We start from the raw sequence: 22,197 nt of genomic DNA on the forward strand, positions 1-22,197 counted from the left end.
GTCGAGATATACACAGACCACCGAAATCTGTTGTTTCTGAAAACCGCTAAAGCCCTCACTCCACATCAGCTGCGGTGGTCTCTTTTTTCTCTGATTTTGCTCACTACGCCACTGGAGTCAAGCTATCCTGGCTGAAAGCCGGAAACCGGTCCTAGGATGCTTGATTCCGGTCCAGGGAAGACATGGTTTGGCAGTTCGGTCTGGACAGTTCCCATGAGGCACAGGGTCAAGACTGATTTGTATATGTCCATGTCTGAGCTGGGGTGGTGTGGTGAGCAAAATAATAATGGATTAAACCCATATCTGTGACTTGGGGTGAATGTTTTGCCAATGTGCAACATTTTGTCCATCATCTTGTGTGTTTTGCATTATAAAATATAGATCTGGGCCACAAAACTGTAAAGCCGATGAGATTTCATGGATGGATGAGCACATGTGAGCTGAACAGGAGGAGGCTCACGAAATTCCCTTTATACTCCCAGAAAATGCCTTCCAATATGAAACCGTAGCACTGACCACTTCTTAAAACTTCATAGAAGACTTGAAGGCGTCCTTGGCTCACGCGAATGCTCAGACCTGGAACAATGAAGACCCCGAACATCGGACAATGAACGATGAACTATTGTACCATTACCATGCCTTGTACATTCCCCAGCTGGCCCAACAATTGCAAGTATTGGCTTGGGGTCGACACTGGGACGGCATCTAGGGGAGCAAAAATCCATAACCTGCATTGTGATATCCTTTTGGTGGCCTTCTCTATGAAACGACAACAACTACTTAAAGAATTGTGCCGTCTATGCACTGAGCAAGACCAGCCATTCCAAACCTATAGGACTGTTACACCCTATTTCTATACCTCCGCTCCCTTAGCATACCGTGTCGATGGACTTCATTGTTGAGATGCCGCCATGAGAAGGGTACACCACCATCTTAGTGGTGATAGATCACCTGACAAAAATTGGACGTTTCATCCCTCTAAAACGGCTGCCTACTTCTGCCGAACTAGCAGCTGACTTCATGTGATGAAAGCTCACGGACCCACCCAGAGTGCTTATCACAGAACGGGGCTCCCAATTCATCTCTCGATTTTGGAAGGCATTATGTCTCACCAGGGGAGTAGAAGCCCGATTGTCAACCAGTTACCATCCCGAGACGGACGGAAAAACGGACTGACTCAACCAGACGCTTGGGCAATACCTGCGTTGTTTTTCCCTCCAAAACACCATGGACTGGTACCCCTTGATCTGGATGGCAGAATTTGCCTACAACAATGCTGAACATTCCACGTTGAGGTGTCCCCCCTTCTTTTGTCTGTATGGGTTCCATCTGAACATTCGCCCTTTTGAATGGCATGTGGTCTCAAACCATCCTACCATACAAGAACACCACACACATTTAAGAGCAGTGCTCATAGATGCCAAATGTCAGCTAGCAACATCACAGATTGCACAAAAACATTACGCTAATAAAAGGAGAACCCCTGAACCTGCTTATCAAGTGGGAGACAAGGCATGGTTAGCAACAAAGAATCTACATCTGAAAGGGGTGGGAAAGCTAGCTCCAAAGTATGTAGGACCCTACAGCATTGATCAAATCATTAACCCTGTTGCTGTAAAGTTGTCTTTACCCCAGTCTTGGTACATACACCCTGTTTTCCATGTGTCCTTGCTCCGACCCTGTCCCATCAGTATGAGGTTGTCCTCTGCACCGTTGCCTATTGAAGTAGACTGGCAGGAGGAATATGAGGTCCGAGAACTGCTAGATTCCAGTTTAGTGACGGGACGTGTGCAAAACCTAGTGGACTGGAAAGGGTATGGAGTGGAGGATAGGATCTGGGAACCCGTGAACAACTTACACTGCCCAAGGTTGTTGGAACAATTCCATACCAGGTATCCTGGCAGACCAGGACAACCGCCGAGACGACGGTCCTCGAGAGGGGGTTCTGTCACAGTCCTAAGCCAGAGAGGGGTTTATGGGATGTCTGCTCCCTACCGGTGTGGTAAAATACACACATCCTGTCGAAGAGCAGGGAGGGCTCCACCTCCAATGATGCCGGGAAGAGAGAACTACAAGGCCCAGAAGGCCAAGGGGCAACGGTCCGAGCACCAGAGCAGGTGCCGCCTATAAAGCCCCTCCCTATCTAGTTCACAGGGCTTGACAACCTTTCCTTTTTCTGCATCATCCTGGAAACAGCGCTAAATGGATGGCATTCCCCGCTGGAGGTCGAGCGCTGGTTTCCTACAGCGATACCAAGCCTGTTTTCCCTGTTTTGTCAAGCCTGCATATCAGTGCTGGAGTGCTGCACCTTCTTTATTTGTTTTCACTGATTCTTCAGGGCGCTGATGCCCTTTCAGGTTTTTAGGCACTCTTCATGACTTTGGCGTGTTAGTATACACTTCCCCCGTACATTGTGAAAACATTTGACAGTGACCGTCTCTGAGATTCTGGGGGCAGCTTTGCTTTTGAGCTGTTCCTTTGGTTTCTTCTCAGTGCGCTGTGATATAGAACACGTGTGAGGTAACCAGAAGGGATTGATAGCGGATTTGTAACTGCCCTTTGTTTGTGAAGCCTGCTGTCATCACTTGCTGTGTTAATTAACAGTCTGTGAGGCTATCAAGAAGGACTGCAGGTGGATTCCTTCATCGCACATAGTTTCCTGAGCCTGCCGTCTTCATTTGCTGAATGGTTAACAGCTTTAATCTTCTTTGATTTGTATTGAGACACAAGTGTCCTTCCCTTCCGGATACTCTGCAGTCCTCTGAAATGAGTGCAGGACCAATAGGTGAAGGTAGTAGGGTGGGTGGTAACTCTGACTATTCCTTCACCTTATGTTTGTCCCTTGTTGTTTTTTCCATTACAGTTGTTCACGAGGGATGGAGACAGAAAGCAAGGCAGCTCTGTCTATGGAGCACATTTAAGACGCTCTCCTCTACTGGGGTATTTATTATTTTCTCCTTTTATTCTCCCTTTTTCCCTGCGGGATCCCTTTACACAGTGGTAATTGCATTCTCCTGTGTGTGGTTGTCCCCAGGGGAGGAAGGGGGCCTTCTTCACGCCATCGTCCCTGCTGGCCGATCTTTGAGGCTGGTGGTTTTTATGGTTTACTGCTAGTAACGTCCTGACAGAATCTCGCTGTTCCACGGCTGAGGATGACATCCATCAATTAAAAGAACAAGTGACCCACTTGCAGTCCCATACCAAAGAGCTCTGCAGGCATGCAGAAGGTGCTGAAAATCACTCATGGCGCAACAATCTCCACCTGTTGGGCTTCCCTGATGGCGCTGAGACAGAGCAGATGTCCACCTTCATCGAATCCTGGTTCTCCTCCTGGATGCACAAGGACACGCTCCCTGCATGGTTTGTGGTAGAGAGAGCCCACCGCTCCCGTCCCCTAAGCTGCCACCCGGGGCCCCACATCGTCCCATCATAGCCCAGATCCTCAACTTTAAAGACAGGATGCGATCCATTGTTGATAGTCGTTTGATGTGTTGCTTCACCAGTTTTCTTAATGCACACTGTGATAATCCCACGTACCACCTGAAAACTGCAGTCACATTTACTGTCCCGCGCTTGCGCCAGACCACATTTCCACCCACTGCTAGCGCAGGTCTTATGAACCTTCGCTCTCGCCTGCGGCCACGATGACTTACACAACTTTTTCCGGAGCCTACCTCGGCACACTGTCCCGGAACATTAATGGGCTCCTGGATAGGGTCAACTGAAAGGCTGTCCTGCGATATGCCCAATGCCAGACTGTTGACATTCTCCTCCTCCAAGAGGCTCACTTGGTGGGGAACCACTGCCCCTTTCTAGCAGGGTACGGGTACGATAGAGTCTGTCATTCAGGGTTTGCCCAGGGCTCACCGGGGGGTGGCCATCCTTATAAGGCGTAATCTTCCCTTTGTGCTCACACAGGCCACTCACGACCCATGGGGTCGATTTGTGGCTCCGTTTGGAACATTAGGTGGGAATCCTCTCAACCTTATCTCCATCTATTCACCCCCATCGATGCCCACAGTGACTTTGGAATGCACCACCGACCTCCTCAACTCCTAACCCCTGGGTGCCACAATAGTCAGGGGCGTCTTCAATGCAGTTCTTAACCCCCACCTCAACACTACAGGCAGTCCACCAACAGAATTACCCACACCAGACAGTTAATGAACTGGGCTAACTCCCTGGGCCTGTGCGACGCCTGGAGAATCTGGCACCCCCAAGACAGGCAGTTTACTCACACATCGGTTGCACACCACACCCAGACATGTATAGATGCTATATTCGCCCCCTCTATTTACTGCCAAATGATTAAAGCCATCCGTATCCTTCCCAAGGGTGTCTCAGTTCAATCACCAGTACTTCTAAGCATTGGAGAACCTCCTACCATGACGCATCCAATCTGGCAGATAAACGCCTTTTTCCTCCAGGCGAAGGAGTTCAAAAAGGTCTTTTGGGTACAACTCTAGAAGCACTTCCTAGCCAACACAAGCTCTGTTCCCTCTCCGGGCACGCTCTGGGAAGCAGGCAAAGCCACCATTTGAGGTTTCGCCAAGGGCCAACTTAAACTTCAGTGGCATGTCCAAACACACCAGTTCACTCTGCGAGAGTCTCAAGCGCTGCTCCTTGAGCAATGTCCTCCTAACGACTGCAACGCCACCCAAGAGAGAGAGGCAGCTCACACACTTAAGGGGTGAAATCAAGCAGCACTCCTTTGATGCCGCTAAGCTCCAGTGGAGATCATTTATAGCTAGGGTGAATTGATGGGGCGATAAGAATGCGAAGATCCTCCACAGATTAGCTACATACCCAAGGGCCAACTGCATCATTCCGGAGAATGTAGGCCCAGATAGTCTGGCACATCGTTCTCCTCTGACGATGGCCCGAGACTTTGCCTCCTACTATCGAGCTCTATTCAGTGCAGCGCTCTGAAACTTCCCTTTCTGAATTGCTTGACACAGGCCTTCTCCACCTCCCTTACCTTAGCACTACATGCTGCCTTGGACCTCCCCATCATCGTGTGGAGATTAATAAAGCCATAGGGATTACCTCGCCGGGCAAGACCCCAGGCCCATATGGGCTCCCGCAGGAGTACTACACTGCATACTGGGAGACCCTTATTCCGCACCTCACCGATCTCTTTGATGAGACCCTAGAGAAGGGCTCCTTTCGGCCTGAGACTGACGTTGCCACTATTGTTGTTCTCCTTAAAACACAACTGCAGTCACCCAGCTGCGCAAATTACCTCCCAATTTCCCTCATAAATACAGACTTTAAAATATTTGCTACAGTCTTCGCCCAGGGAATGAGGCAGTACCTCACCAAACTGGTTCACCGTTACCAGTGTGGGTTTATGCAGATGTGGGGGAGTAGACACTCCCTCTGTTGTCTCCATCTGGCCCTAGTAAACCACCACTTGCTCACTCCTTATCTGGCACTTAACTTCGGGAAGGCCTTCAACTCTGTGGGTTAGCAATACCTGGGCGATGTGCTGATTGAGATAGGTTTCGGCCCCCACTTTCGCAACCTGGTGAAGTTTCTCTACTCTCGACCTCAAGCACTGTTGCTAGTCAACAGGGGACTATCGAAGGCACTTCCTATTCGTAGAGGAATGTGGCAGGGATGCCCCCTTCTCACCCTTCCTCTTTGCTTCGGCGATGGTGCCCCTAGCGAACCTCATTCGGTCGGACAACTGCATTTTGTGGATGGGAGTGGTCCAACTCAGAGGAAGACCAAATTGCCCTGTACGCAGACGATATCTTAATTTTCCTTGTGGAACCTGCCCTCTCCAGCCCGCATTGTCTCCAGGTGCTGCACTCCTTTGGACAGGCCTCCGGCCTGCGACTTAACCACAGTAAGTCAGTCCTCTTCCCCTTACACTTAGAGAGGGATTGCTACGACTGGCAAACCACAATGCTCCTCAGTCGACAATCATTCAAATATTTGGGGATCTGGGTTGCACAGCTCCTCCATCTCGCCTGGTCCCTTAACATAATCTCCCTGGTGAAAAAAGTGAAAGAAGACCTTTGCAAATGGCAGACGCTGCCACTGAATCCCCTGAGGAGGGCCGCTATGTTCAAAATGATGATTCTCCACAGATTCCTCTACGTCCTTCAAAACTCCCCCACCTGCATCCTACAGGCCTGGTTCAGAGAGCTGGATAGCACAGCCACCAAATTTATCTGGGGGGGGGTCGGAGACCCCGCATAGCTCTAACCCGCTGCCAGATCCCACCCTTTGACGGGGGCATGGGGGTGACCAACTTATATTTTTAATATTTGGAGACCCGCCTACTCACATTACATAATTGGTTTATTGGGGGATGGTCAGATCCAGCCTACAGACCCGGGCAGGGAGACCTGGGTCTATCCCAGATTCAAACTATGATGTACAGGGGCCCATACCTTGCACTTTACCAGGGGTGACAAGTTCTGTTCTTCTAGCCGTGTGGGCTTCACTGTGCCACACCCAATGGACACAAAAACTAACCCAACACATGCCGCTCTGGCATGGAACGTGGCTCAGGGAAGTTAGTGAGCTAAAAGGATCCAACTGTACTACTTGCACGCTGCCTATTTAACCCTTGCTCACCCTCACAGGACAGGCCTATAACCCACTGCCTCCTGTACGAGCTGCGGCCAAGTCCAGGTAGATTTCTTCCACATGGTTTGGGTGTGTCTCCAGTTGGCGCAATTCTGGGGGTGTATAGATGAGGGACTCAACAAAGTCCTGGGTTGGGAAGTCCACCACGACCCACTGCACATGCTCCCAGGGATCACATATGGGCTGGATGGGTCCAGAAATGAGAAACTGTTTTTTAACACAGCAATGATTAAAGCTAAGCGGACATAGCCACCAACTGGCAATGTCCTATTCTACCTAGCATCATAGGAAAAGCCCATGTATGATGCGGAAGGATATCCAAAGAAATACCGTAAGGTGTGGGGCCAATGGTTGGGTCTCGAGGCTTAAATTTGTTTCGCTTCCTTAACTGTCTGTACCACCAGGGACTTTCGTAGTCATGCATTATAAGGGTTTACCGTCTATCCTAGTGGGAAATCTCACTCCTATTGTACTGTGCTATATTGCTGATTTCTTTTTTTACCATGTCTAAAAATCAATAAACTGTTCATAAAAAAAAAGATGGCAGATAAAAGTCAATGTATAAAGATCAGTGGCAGGCTCATGCTCCGGAGTTATATGTTCTTGCTCTGAAACATAAGATGACAACATAATTACCATTTATGTGTGAACACTCACAATATTAACAAAACAGTATGATAATAAAGAATTTATGGAACAAATGTCCTATTTTATGGAACACATATTATCAGTTCCATAAAATTAATACATGAAGTGTCATATTTAAGTTTTAACTTTGCTTTATCCTTGTATCACACATGATATTGAAATTCAAAAATAACAAAAGGCAGCAGCTTTCACTCTGTTCTATTATATTTCAAGGTATTCCAATTTCAGTGAATGGAGTATGGTCACTACCATGCATCCAATCATGGCTTTATCTCATTTCCAATATTAAGTAAAACAATCCAAATGTTTAAATCATCTAAATAACACACTTCACACAGTGAGGTTTACATATTAACATCTTTAAATCTCAGTTTTCTATCAGTTTTTAAAAGTGTTCTTTATGCATCACACACAGATGAAGAAAATTGCCTGTAAGGATTGTTTTTGAGCCAGGAGGTATACTTTCATGGCCCAAAAATCTTGATAAATATCACACGGCCAACCTTGACTTAAGTTGCAAGGGTGTCTGCATTGCCAATATGCTGGACATAGTGCATCACCACAGAAAACATTAATGCTCCATATATTGGTACATATTTCAGTTTGCTTACATTCATGAGACACAGTTAGTGCACTTTATGGCCTGACAACACAAACATTGTCCTCCTCAAAGGCTAAGTTAAGACCTTTGAAGTTATGTACCATTATAATAAATTATATTATACATTGTACAGCTATGAACTTCATCAGTAAACTAGGGACAAATATATGAATTGATCACACAATACAGGGCAGCATGCAAATTTGCTGTGCTGCATTGCATGAAAAGGAGACCAAAGAAATGTGCCATTTCAACTAAGATGCTGTACATGTCTGCTCTCACATAGCTCTGGCACACTGTGTGTTGTGTAGCACCAATATAGGCACCCTTCCACCATTGTGCAAAAGTGCCAGTGTTACAGGTAGGATTGTTTTTGTGAAGAAAGAAATACCTTCCTGCATAAAAACAACCCAAAGAGATATTTTCCTCTTTCAAGTATAACACAGCACCATAAGAACATGAAATAACAAGAAATATAAAGGGCTTTTTCCTCATTACACCTTCTTTGGGAAGGCACAGGTTATTTATAAATCCCACGCAAAGCGATGCAAACCCGATTTGCGTGGCTTTGTAAAACACAAATAACATTTTGCGTCATGGTGGCTCATAAAAATGTGGCACATCCACCATGCACAATGTTAATATTTCTTACCCCACATTTGAGAAAAAGGAGAATTTCTTGCATTCATATGTCATATTACAAGCTTTTCCTTACTCTGTGCAGTCTGTATGTACCTCACCCTAAACTCCAGAACCCAGCTCTGTGGAGATGAGTTATCTGCTCCTCCAGTGGATTCAACTACCCTTGGAAAGCAACTCCTCCTCCTGTCATCATAGCAGCCTTCAAATGTATTGTCAGTTTTTCGTTTGTCAACCATTTGTGATCATGCTGCCTCTTCTTGCATTCAACTACTGTCCTTTTAGTAGGTGCCACTGCATATATTTTTATGTTTATTTGGTGAGCTATGAAATCTGACTTTCTTCCTCTGCAAAGTTTAATTTCCTTTTCATTCTCCCTGCGAGTGCGTTACCTTCATCCATGTTGGGACAAACATGGTGGGTAGATCTTTTTTTAATTTAATTTGCCACCTAATAAAGCTAGGTAACATATGCAAAATGGCATGGTTTTCACAAATCAGCTTTGCATCACATAATTAGGAGTTGCGATATGCTGCGTTATGCTAAAAACTACGGGCCTCATTTATGAGAAATGACGCATCGCTGCGTGAAAGCAGTGATGCGTCACTTCTCAGTGCGCACTCCTTGCGACATTCCTGATGCGTCATATTTAATGTATGACGCATCATGTCGCAAGGAGTTACAGATACGTCAGTATTTCTGACGTATCTGTAAGAGCAAAAGTGACACATTGCTCGAGTGTCTCACAAAAGTGACGCAACTCCAGCAATGCTTCCTTTCACATGTGGCAAGCCCCATGTGAAAGGGCCTGCGTCAGTCTTACGCCTGTTGTGAGGCAGGCGCAAGATTTTGACGCAACGGTGTCCTAAAAGTGACGCAGTAAAATCTCATAGATTTCACTGCGTCACTTCTACGACCCTTCCTTGCGTCAATAGGCCCCCCTTACATACATTATACCTGGAGCAGGTATAATGTGGCGCAGGGGTTTACAAAGTGACACATCTACCTAGATGCGTCACTTTGTAAATATGGCGCAACAAGGCACATTTTTTATGCCACTGGTGCGTGGTGTTCCCTCCCCCACCCCCCCCCCCTCCCTATTCCACTGGAGATGGGGGTGCCGTCGAGCTCTTTGCCACAGCCGGTTTTTGGCCGATTTTGTTACAGGGCCTGTAACAAAATTGTCCCCCAGGGGCCCAAAGCCGGCTCCTACCCGTGTGGCGCACCAGGGATTGCCCTGTGCCCGCTACGGCCAGTCCGGCCCTGGTGGCCACAATGAAAGCTCCAATGTAAGGTCTCAAATCGCAAACTGCGCTTTGATCCTGGGAGCCATTTTTCCTAAAATATCTTTGACGTTTAAGGTGATTTAACCAATCCTGTTTTTTCAGTGACTTGGAAAAAATATTCTATTTCCAAGGTTTGTAAAACAGTAGTTGCATGTCAACCGTCGTGCCTTACAGTTTATACAGAAAAGCCTCTCTTTGTTGTATACTTTCTATTTGTGTTGGTGCACATTGTTCAGACCTCTATGATAATTCTATCAGACAATTAGCAGAAGATTATTATAATATTACATTGTGTGCAGTCAGTTAATCACTTCTTTTAATTTTGACAAATATTTGCAAAAACATACACAGGTGTGGCATTATTTCTGTTAGCTAAATATTTAACTGATCTGATGCCTTATAGTAAGGTGTGACAGCAGCAATACCAGAACTGCGGATAATCTAAGACACATCTCTGGTAATATTGTTCAACTGTTGGTAGTTAGGCAGAATTTCGGAAACAGACATTTTGTGGACCAAAATATTGTGTCAGGAATATTTAGAACACAAATATCGTGAAGGTACGATTTTTTAGACAAGCAAAGTTTTACTATATATATAACTCCACATATATATAGCCTGATAGTATGTATATCTTCAAGTTATGTAGATGTGGAGTTAAGAATAGTAAATCTGTACTTACATATTTGCATTTACCTTCTCGATATTTTGATCCTCAATATTTTTGGCACAACATTACGTCCACACAATATTTCTGTTTCCAATATTCTGCAAGTGATGCCGAGTGTTAGTAGAATTATATGTTTAGAGTCAGTGCCTCTAAAATCCATTTAGAGGCTTACAAACTTAGAGACATTGATAATGATGTACACACCAAAGAGTAAAAAACCTGGACATGTTTGAAATGCATTGAAGATTTTGTATGCTATATAATCTAATGTTGAATTTTACAGCTGAAGGAAACTTTTAGAAAATTAAGCAAGGTGTTTTAATACAGCAATCAGGTGAAATGAAAACACTGGAAAGGAAATGTAACAAAGAAAAGATTAATGTGTGGCTAAACATTGTTTTGCTGTGCTTAACGAGACGTTTAATTTCCTCGCTGCACATTTCATTGGCTACATCTCCTTGACCAGAGGTGATTTGTTACAGAACGCCACAACCTTGATGAAAACAAAGTAATTGATTGATATAACTTGAATTGACAAGGAGCAGGCAACCTTGGGGATGTTAAAATAGAATATTAAATGATTGTTGCCTATGCTTAGACTGGAATGAAGATAACAGCTGGGTCCATAGGTAGTATGAAATCCCTCCATAACAGGGCCATACATTCTGGAATATATATATATATATATATATATATATATATATATATATATATATATATATATATATATATATATATATATATATATATATATATATATATATATATATATATATATATATATATATATATATATATATATATACACACACAGAGTTATGTTCATATATATATATATGTACTAGCAGCCCGTACCGACGTTGTCCGGGAGCAATCATGGCTCAGGAACCCCGCCAGCCCTGACATTGTGTAACCTGCCCACGTCACTTTTTCCTGCTGTAATGCCCCGTTTGGTACCTGCCAACGTCACTGGTCACGTCACTTTTTCGTCGTGTAATGCCCCGTTTGCTACCCGCTCCACTTTGTACGCTTTTGTCACCTGCACACGTTTCTTTTTCCTCCTGTTAACCTGCCCACGTCACTTTTTCCTCCCTGTAATGCCCCGTTTCACTTTTTCGTCCTGTAATGGCCCGTTTGCTCCCCGCTCCACTTTGTACGCTTTTTTCACCTGCACATGTTTCTTTTTCCTCCTGTTAACCTGCCCACGTTACTTTTTCCTGCACACGTTTGTTTTCCCTCCGGTACCTGTGGCTCGCTCACCGCTCCTCCCCGCCGTCGCTCCTCCCTCATGTTTGCTTTGCTGACTGGTACCTTGGCGCCCTACCTCCTCCGCCGCTGACCGCTCCTCCCCGCCGCCGCACCTCACTGTCTGCCCGCCGATCCTCACCGCCTGTCCGCCAGTCATGTCCGCTGCTTCCCTGATCTCCGCCGCTCCTGGTCACTGCTCCTCCCCGCGCTGATCTCCGCCGCTCCTCCCCGCGCTGTTCTCCGCCGCTCCTGTACGCCGCTCCTTGCGTTTACGCTGCTACTGATTTCAGCACGCATGTCGCGGCCGGCGCTACTTTGAAGGGACTACTTTTTTTTTACTTATATTTTTTAATAACGTATTTATTTTTAATTTATATAGCCTATGTCCATCTGCACACCCTGAGGATTACAACGATGTATTGGGTGTGTGGATTGGCGCTGTGGTTCCCAAGTTTACCCGCCTCAAAGCCTCAAAGTTCTTTCTTTATCATAGTAGTATAGATATACACCTACATATATGTGTGTGTTTGTGTGTGTGTCAGCAGGTGTGTGAGAGGTTGTGTGGGGGTGTGAGTGGGTGTGTAAGTGGTATTGTGGATAATGTCATCAGTGATGGAAGGAGTGCCATGAGAGGTGTAATATGTGAGGTCTTAAATATTGCATTCTAGGCACATCCATTATAGTAGCTCAGGTAACTATAACTGCTGAATTTCACTGGTATTGTACGAGTGTAATGTGAGCCTAATTATAACGTCCCTGTAACCTTTGCGTTTTTTCCAGTGAATTTCTATGGGTTTTGAAATCTATCTCCAAATGTTACAGGGAAGTTGTAGTTGGGAAATAGATTTTACAAAAACATACAAATTTACTTCTTTCAAGTATAACACAGCACTCATCACAACATGAAATACCAAGAAATAATAAAGGGATTTTTCCTCATTACACCTTCTTTGGGAAGGCACATTTTTTTTATAAATCCCACGCAATCCCACTTGATTTGCGTGGCTTTGTAAAACACAAATAACATTTTGCATCATGGCTGCTCCAAAAAATATGGCACATCCACCATGCAAAATGTTAAAATTGTGCCCCTAATTTTGTGAAAATTAGTATTTCTTGCATTCATATGTCATTTTACAACTTTTTCCTTATACTGAGCAGTCTGTACTTCATTTTCAACTCCAGAAACTAACTCTGTGGAGATGGGTTTTCTACTCCTCCAGTGGATTCAACTGCTCCTGGAAAGCAACTCCTACTCCTGTCATCATAGCAGCCTTCAAATGTATTGACAGTTTTTCCTTTGTCCCACATTTGTGATCATGCTGCTTCTTCTTGCATTCACCTACTGTCCTTTTAGTAGGTGCCACCCAAAAAAAAACCAAAGGTTACAGGGGTGTTATAGTTAGTCAGATTTCAAGTTGTACAAAACCAGTAAAAATCAGCAGGTTTAGTTACTTGAGCTAACATTAACTTACGCACCCACAATGCATTGCCTATTACCTCAAATAAGGGGAAAACTGGGAAAGGCTTGGGTCCTGTCACTGTCCGGCCTGGACCACTACTATGAAATAAACAAAACAGTAGCCGGGCAGCTTGAGTCTATGCAGTAGTGCGCAGCCTAGTATAATAAATTGCTAGGTTGGACAACCATTTGTGTTGGATAACTTTTTTGTTTTATAAAATATTTTTAAGAGTTTTTGGCATCAAAACATACAACACAACATTTACAGAGATACAGAGATACATTCAATAAACTGAAAAAAGCACATCAAACAAAGTACTCAAACAAGAAAATTGTCACAAATAATTAACATGGACAACTGTGATAGGCCTCAGGTCAATCAATCGTTGAGGCACCAGTCCTGGATATAGACTGAACAAGTGGACTAACAGATTGAAATAGTAGCCTACTTGTTACCACCTACACAAGATACACAATAGATTTGTCACAAAGTGCTATGGCTAGGAATGACACGGGGACAGATCAGCAATTTACAAGTGTGTTAAATTGATTCCTAGCAAGCCCTAATTATTTGGTATCTTGGAGGTAAGAACGTCGACGCGTTTCGAACCCAACCACATTTAACGGGTTCTCCTCAGGACATGGACTGGGGGGTCGTTGTCACAGTGAAATAATTAAAAAAACGGTGTCAGTGAAGGGGCTAACTTATATAAACTCCTTGGTCAGACTCAAACACTTTGAAAATAAAGGTACCTTGATGGTGAGAGGTTCAGATCACTCCCTGTGAACAAATAGCGTAAAGATCTCAGTTAGAAACAATGCTCCGCTGTCTTTATTATGCTACACTTGTACACTTTTGTCAGACTGAAACGTACCCCAAGGGTGCGCAAAGATTGCGGCTAGAAAGGAGGGGTGCCGGCACGTGTCAGTTGTTCATTGTGCAGATCTATGTAATCTGGAGAAAGCAAAGGGACCTCTTAGTATTGCCCGTTATACCTCTGAAATGCTAGGACGTTCGGAAAAGTTATAAAAGTCCTACCTTCGTTTTGGGGCAAATTTGTCCTAACTGCACGCGTGTGGAGGCGGCAGCCGCCGCACGGGCTTGTAAGCTGTTGATACAAAGAGCGAGCGTTTAGGGAGACGTGGTTTTCAACTCACCCGATATAGAATATGTCCCTGCGGGGTGACTTACTTCTCTACAGAGTTTAAGAGACGCTGCGGTCCGGCACCCGACTAGTTCTGGAAGGCAGCTTGATAGCCCTGGGGGCGTGTCTACCTGTATTTGAATCGACTACGGTCCTGATGTATCATGGGAAACGTAGTTTTCGCTACCATATCTTGAAAATTAAGGTACAACTGTGGTGTGCAGCATGAGACTCGTGTTAGAATGTGCAGGCATCTGTAGATTTAATAGAGCGTGGTCTGATGGATAATCTTTTCGCTGTGATTATCTCAAAGTTGGTACACTATGATCACATGAGCTGCAACAAGCAGTAGCAGGTTCGCGCTGCAGACATACAGATCATTATAGATTGCTGAATTCATTCAGATCATTCAGTCCCGACATAGCAGTATTGAATTTTAAAATGAGGTAAGCCTCTTTTTGTGCCAGTCGTACATCCGGGTCCCCGCCGGCACCCGCAATGTTTTTGATACTTGCCAAAATCGTCCATTTAAGATCATTGACCGAATGTTCTTTTTTCAGAAAGTGGGACACAAGAGGTGCTGTCAGTACTTTGTTATTTATCCGAGATCTATGTTGGATTATGCGTTGGCGCACTTCTTGTGTTGTTTTGCCTATATAGACTTTCCCGCAAGGGCAGGTTATGGCGTACACGGCATATTTTGTTTTGCAGTTCGTGAAGTCCTCGTGCCGCCAATGTTTTATGCCATCCGTGAAGTGAGTTCCTTCCATCGTCAGGCTGCACACCGAGCATGTGCCACACTTGTGGTGTCCTTTTACTGGGCCCATGTTGAAGAGGGTACTCTGTATTTCTCTTTTGGTTGCCGCCCGGGTAGAGGAAATCTGTTGTCCTATGCTGCGATTTTTCTTTAGCGCAAACAGTGGTTTGCCAATCTCGGGAATGATTTCCTCAACCAGATGCCAGTTGTTCCGGATAATTTTCTGTACCGGAGTCGTGTGGGGTCCAAATGTGGATACACATACCATCCGTTCCATTTGTGGTTTTACTCTCTTCTGTAGAAGATGTTCCCGAGGTGTCCATCTCGCCCTCTTCATGGAATGTTTCAAGAGCTTGGCTGGATATCCTCTCTCTTTTAATTTGTTAGTGAGTACTTCACCATGAGTGACGAAGTCTTCTGTTCTTGAGCAATTCCTTCTCACCCTAAGGAATTGTCCATAGGGGAGATTGTTCTTGAGGCTCTTTGGGTGATAACTTTTATAATGCAGGGAATTGTTCTTATCCGTTTTTTTCTGGAACGGAGTCGAATTGAGACCTTCTGGTGTGGATTTGATCTCTACATCCAAAAATGGCATAGTTTTGCAATCATAAGCCAAACTGAATTTGATATCTGGGCTTCGGTTGGTCAGCCAGGCATGGAATTCTTCTAGAGATTGTGGTGTACCATTCCAGATACACCACACATCGTCTATATTCCTCATCCACTGCCCAATATGGGCTCTGTACGGGTTGTTATTGTACACAAACTTCTCCTCATACTGGGCCATGTATATTATTGCCATCTCCGGTGCGAAGGGACAGCCCATCGCTGATCCCTTAATTTGTAGAAACATTTCATCTTCAAACACAAAGAAGTTCTTTTTTAAAGCCAGGTCCGCGAAATTGACAATCAACTCGGTGGGTACCCTGTGAGGACGAGGTCTGGTGTCCAGATACATTTCGATGACATCCACTCCGTCTTGCTGTGGAATTTGAGTATATAAGGAAGAAACGTCCATTGTAACTAGAAGTTGGGTACTTGGGTCGAATTCCAGTCCTTCCACCTTATTTATGAAATCCATCGTGTCGCGGAGATACGATGGTACTTTTGTGACGAATTCCTTCAAAAACACATCCACAAATTTGGAAATTGGCTCCAGCACTGAATCACATCCCGATACTATTGGTCGACCTGGTGGTGTGTTGGGGTCTTTGTGTACTTTTGGAAGGAAGTACAAGTGTGGAATTCGTGGATATCGTTTGACTAGGAATTCCGCTTCCTTTGGACCAAGAATTCCATTGTCTCTCGCTTCCTTCACCATCCGAGATATTTCATGAGTGATCTCTGCCGTGGGATCTTGTGTGATGCGGCGGTACCAGTTTAGATTTTAGACATGGCTCCTACCTTCTGCTTTGTACAATTCTTTAGACCACAGGACCACTGCCCCTCCTTTGTCCGCTGGCCTGATGACTGCCTCCTGCTGGTTTTTTAATGCACTAATGCACTAATGGCTTGTCTTTGATCTTGTGAGAGATTTGCTGGTATAAATCGTCTCTTCTTCTCCAACACGTTGAGTGAGGATAGCACTTTTTGTTCAAAAGTGATGATGTTCTTTGCCATGTTATTGCTCGGTGGACAAAAGGATGATTTATTTCTTAGACCTGAGACCTCTGTTTGTGGCTGGTTCACAGCGTCTTTAAAGAACCATCTGAGTCGGATTTTTCTAAAGAATTCCATCACCTCCAATTTCACTTTGGTGAAGTATATACGTGTGTCAGGTACAAATGAAAGACCCAATTGCAAAACGTTATCCAACACAAATGGTTGTCCAACCTAGCAATTTATTATACTAGGCTGCGCACTACTGCATAGACTCAAGCTGCCGGCTATTACCTCAAATGACATCACTGATGACATCATCCAGTGATTGTGAGCATTTCGTAAATGTTTCTGAATGTTAAACATATATACTAAGGTACTTCAAAGGTTAAAGTAATATACTTTTTGTACTACTAATGAGTGATTCAATTTTTAACACATAATATGTGAGTTGCTCTGTGAATGTGTGTATCCATGTGTGTGAGTAGCTGTATTGGTGAGTCAGAGTTTTTTTAGGTAGGTGTACTGGTGAGTGAGTGGATGGGTGAGTGCTGTAAGGGTGATTAAATGGCTGTGTGAGTGGCTCTATGGGTGAGTGACTGGGTGTGTGAGTGGTTGTTTCGCTGGGTGAGTGGCTATTTTAGTGGGTGTTTGATTAACTGAGTAGGAGTGGGAGTGGAAGTGAATGTATTGAGGAGTGACTGTGTGAATGTCTGTATGGATGAGTGAGGAGACATGTGAGTACTTGTATAGATAAGTGAATGATTGTGTGGGTGTGTGAGTGGCTATGTTGAGTGGCTGTATGGGTGAGTAACTGTGTATGTGAGTAGGTATATTGTTGAGTTGGTATATGAGTAGCTGTAAGAAGGAGTGAGTGGCTGTATGAGTAACTGTGTGGGTGAGTCAGTTACTGTATGAGTAGGTTTATGGGTAAGTGTGTAGCTATGTGTATGAATGTTAATGAACAGGTATCTGAGTGTGTCTGTGGATGAGTAGGTAGGTGTGTGAGTGGTTATATGGGTGTTTGACTGGTATTGTGGATAATGTTATAAGTGATTTAGTAAGTATCATGAGTGATGTAATATGTGAGGCATTAAGCAGTGCATTACAGGTGTGTAAGTTATAGTTAGGTCAGGTACCTATAACTGGTGAAATCTGAACCTAACTTTAACATCACTATAACCTTTGTTTTCTTCTGTGAATTTCTAATGTTTTTTATATTCTATTTCCTAATTATATCGTCCATGCAACCTTCAATTTTAAAAGTGAATTTCAACGTTTTTAATTTTTTTCTGTAACCGGTTTAATTTCTGTGAATGAATCTTGCCCTGTGCATTTATCCAAGAAGAGTTTGCAATTTTGTGCAACACCTATACCCAACTGGAGAACTTTATACTTGCTAATTATTAAGTGCTACTCCATTGAGTAAATGTATAGTGTATGGTTGTGTAAAGAATGCAGGGGATATGACTCAAGTATCATTGTGTCTCTGTAACTTTTTTTAATGTGATTGTTGCTGAAGTGTCTTCAGCAGATAACTTTACAAGTTGGACCTGCAGAGACAACACATTTGGATGTTTTTTAATTTACAGAAGTAAGTGCTTTGTTTTGGTTGAGATAGGATTGCATTCCTAGGAATAAATACGCCATCTCCAATATAAGTAGAAAATGCGCTGGGCGACTCTTTTAGTAAGCTGTTGGTCATCCTGAGAAAAGAAAGGGAGATGTTGCATACCGCTAATGTATATGGGGCGGGACCAAATCAGCGGGGCTTCTAGGCAAGTTTACATCTAGTTTTTAAAAGTTTAGAACACAATCTCTGATCTCAGCAGCAGATGAAAAGAAAGAACCCCCTTGTGACGGACACTATGTGAAATATTGCAATTCTAGAAAAACAAGGATGCAAATGCCTCCATCTCGGAGTACAGATAACTTTGCGGTGGAAATGCAAAGAAAGCACACTTGCTTTGTCTTGGCCAATCATACGAAGTTAGGATGATTAGTAATTTACGGAAGTGGAGCTTCAATGTGGGCACCTGCTTTGTTTATATCTATAAGTGCTTACCGTTGAGGTTTCATTTCTGTGAAATGAGCATCGTGGAAGAAAGAATTCTTCCTTATGTATTCATCCAAGAAGATGCCACCGTTTTGTGCAACACTTCTACCCAACTCGAGTACTATCCACTGGGTAATTAGTAAGTGCTACTTCGTTGGCTAAATGTATAGTGCAACTCATACACTACAGCTGCATAAAAGACACCAAATAAATGTCTACAGTGACCTTGTATGTCTTTAACTTCGCCAATGTGATTGTTCCTTGACCATCTTCACCAGATAACTTTATAAGGTGCAACTGCACAGAAAACACACTTGGATGACTTGTACTTTACACAACTAAGGTCAGTCAGTCAGTCAAAAAAACTTTATTTCGGCTTTACAGCCATAAAAGCACATTAAAATGTGCATACATTGTATAAAGGATAAAAGAAAGTCACAAAAGGGGAATTAGAAATAAATTATCAAAACAGGATCAATGATATACATGAATAAATTGCATCAGTACTGCAGCCATGACACATGATAAGTAACTACCCGAACCCCCAAATTTCGGGAGCACAAAAGAGAAGGAACCCAAAGCACAGTTAAAAGGATATGTAAGGGGCAGTAAAACAACACTATTACTTCATATACAAAGCTCAGTTGAAGTATATGATAAAAAATAAGTTAAGGGAATAAAGCTAAAAACTACATTCCTGAACAAATAAAATGGACATGATTATTATCATCACATTCACTTCCAGTACTAAGATACAGCAGAAGTAAGAGAGTAATATGAACAGCAACATCAACTATTACCCAGCTCTTTTCCCTTTAAGATTCCTCTACAGATACACCACATCACATAGAGGCATTTTGAGGTCGCAACTACAAAAATTGGTAATGTTCTGTATTTAAGTAGCCTAAAGACCTCGTGATAATTTCTTAGCCCTAGATTTCTACACAACTGGTAAACCCGCTTCGATCTAGACCTATGATAAGCAGGACAGAAGAGTATTACATGAAGTTCTGTCTCTTCCTCGGCAGCACAACCAGGGCAAACTGATTGAACTGAGCCCTTTCATTTATTTGTAAATGCGCCAAGTGGAAGGGTTCCATGTCTAAATTGGATAAACAATTTTTTGCCATAAGAGGCTAAATGCTGTCCAAGGTCTTTTCCAGTTTATACTGCTGTTTGACATTGAGAAACCTTGATGTCAAAGAGCAAGAGATTGTGCTCTTAGCTTAATGTGCTAGTTTCAATTCCTTCAGAGCTAGGACTAAAGCTTTTTTTGGGGTACTGGAGCAGGAGCAGGACGCCTCCGGATTCAACCATAAATTACCATGACCTAGGAAAAAACACAAACATAGGACAACCATGGTAAATTTATGGCCCCCAATTTAAACATTACTTCCCTCAATCCCTCCCTGTAGTTTGTTAATTCTGGCGTACTCCATAGACGATGCCAGAAAAGGAGAGGACGAGAGGTAATAAGATCAGATATGGGATCAATACCGAGGTCCATCCTAAGCGTTGTTAGGGGCGTACTTTTTGGTAGCCCTAGCAACTGTCTAGCAAAGCTGTTCTCGGTTACCTACGCATGCGCAGTCCTGCGCATGCGCAGTTTACAAAAATTAAGCCGGGATCGGGAAGATGCGGCGCAATAAGGTAAGTTTCCTTTAAAGTTTTATTTAGCCTTTTAATTGAATTTAATAATGCGGTCGGGAAGTGGGAGGCGGGATGGCGGCCAACTTCCATTCCGCTGTGGAATAGACGGAAATTTGCCCCGTTTTTCCGCCTTCTTTGCGGAAGGCGGAAAGTGCAAATTTCCATCTATTCCGTGGGTGGAACGGAAATGTCCGCCCACCCCTAAATCCAAGACACGCTGCATCCCCATAGATGATTTAGACAGGAGCAGCATGTTGCCAGCAAACATTAAAGCTGGTATTTTCCTGTTTGCTAACCTTGGAGAGTCTAAGTCCTTCATGGCCAAGAGTGTATCAATTAAGCCGTTCAGGATGAGAGAACAAAGGCTAACACACATCCCTGCCTGACCCCTTGCTCCACGGGAAAGGCGCTGACAGTTTTCCCTTTTTTCCAAACCTTACCCTTGCATAGGTGCCTTCATGTAGATGTTTTAATATCTGACAAAAGATAAACTGGCACCCCATGTCAAATAAAAGACCCCATAGCTGCTCACAGTGGACCAGATCGAAGGCGGACTTAAGGTCCACAAAAGTCAGATAAAGAGTACCCCCTCCCAGAGTTACTGTCTTCCAGTAAATTAGTTGTAATCTAAAGATTTGGTCTAGAGTTGAAATTCTGGACCTAAATCCTGCTTGCAGGGGGGTTAGGATATCTGACTCGTCCATCCAAGATTGCAGACGCCCCAGAAGGATACGAGCAAATATCTTTTGAGTAACATCAATGAGGCTAATGGGTCGGTAGTTCGCCAGGTCTAGTGGGGAACCTTTTTTAAGGATTGGGATAATCTTGGCGCCAAGCCAAGTTGGAGGAAGCACCATGCCTTGAAGAATGGAATTAAATAAAGACTGTAGGTATGGAGCCCAGACAGCCCGTTCAGATCTGAACAGGGTGCCAGGGATTCTGTCGGAGCCCAGTGCCAAATTAACTTCTGACAAAGTGCAAGAAGGTGGTGCCATATTCAGTGGGATATGAAAAACATCCATTGACCCCTGAAAGTCAATAACATTCACCGACCTGGAATATGAAAATATGAAATTTCTAAATGCGATCTCCGAGTTTCTTCTGCTAGATTTGGAGCAATGGCCAGGTCACCCTCAGTATGACCTGTCTTTACTAAGTTCCAGAATGAGCGCATGTCTCTACTGTCCAAGTCTTTCCTGATTGCTTCCATTTTTCATTCTCCCAGGCTACTTTAGCCTCAGCCAAGGTGGTTTTAAAATGGGACCTGGCCAATCTGGTGCCCAGGACATCCTTGTTCTTAATTCTTAGTAGCAATGCAGTTGTGGCTTCCCTGCATGCCTTATTGAACCATGGATGTTTCGGTTTGGGGTCAGAATTGTTATTATTATCATGTATATAAAAAAAGGCTGCCAATTTTAAAAACATCTCATGATGATTATTTTTCAACAGTATCAAACATTCTTGGTCTTGATAGTTTTCAATAATATTGAGAGCAGACTCAAAAAAAGGGATAATCTCAGTGTACAAGGTGGCTATTTTCTCGTCAGAGGCAACCAGTGTACCCCAACGGACCCTTCTACCACCTTCACCTATAGTTAAGTTTGGAGAAGGTTGGGTAGGGTACTCTTGGGCATTCCCGAATTGGGGAATACAGAGAGCCAGAACTAGTGGATTATGGTCACTTTCGCATCTTGAATGCATAACAAAATCCTGAATTTTAGACCAAATCTCAACATCAACCAATATGTAGTCAATTATAGAAGCCTGTCCTATTTTATTAAAGGTTGAGTTTCCCGGGTTGTCTGATGGAAATCGACCATTACAGGCCTTTAGTGA

This window comes from Lissotriton vulgaris, chromosome 1_1, assembly GCF_964263255.1.
Source record: "Lissotriton vulgaris chromosome 1_1, aLisVul1.2, whole genome shotgun sequence".
Taxonomy (NCBI): Eukaryota; Metazoa; Chordata; class Amphibia; order Caudata; family Salamandridae; genus Lissotriton; species Lissotriton vulgaris.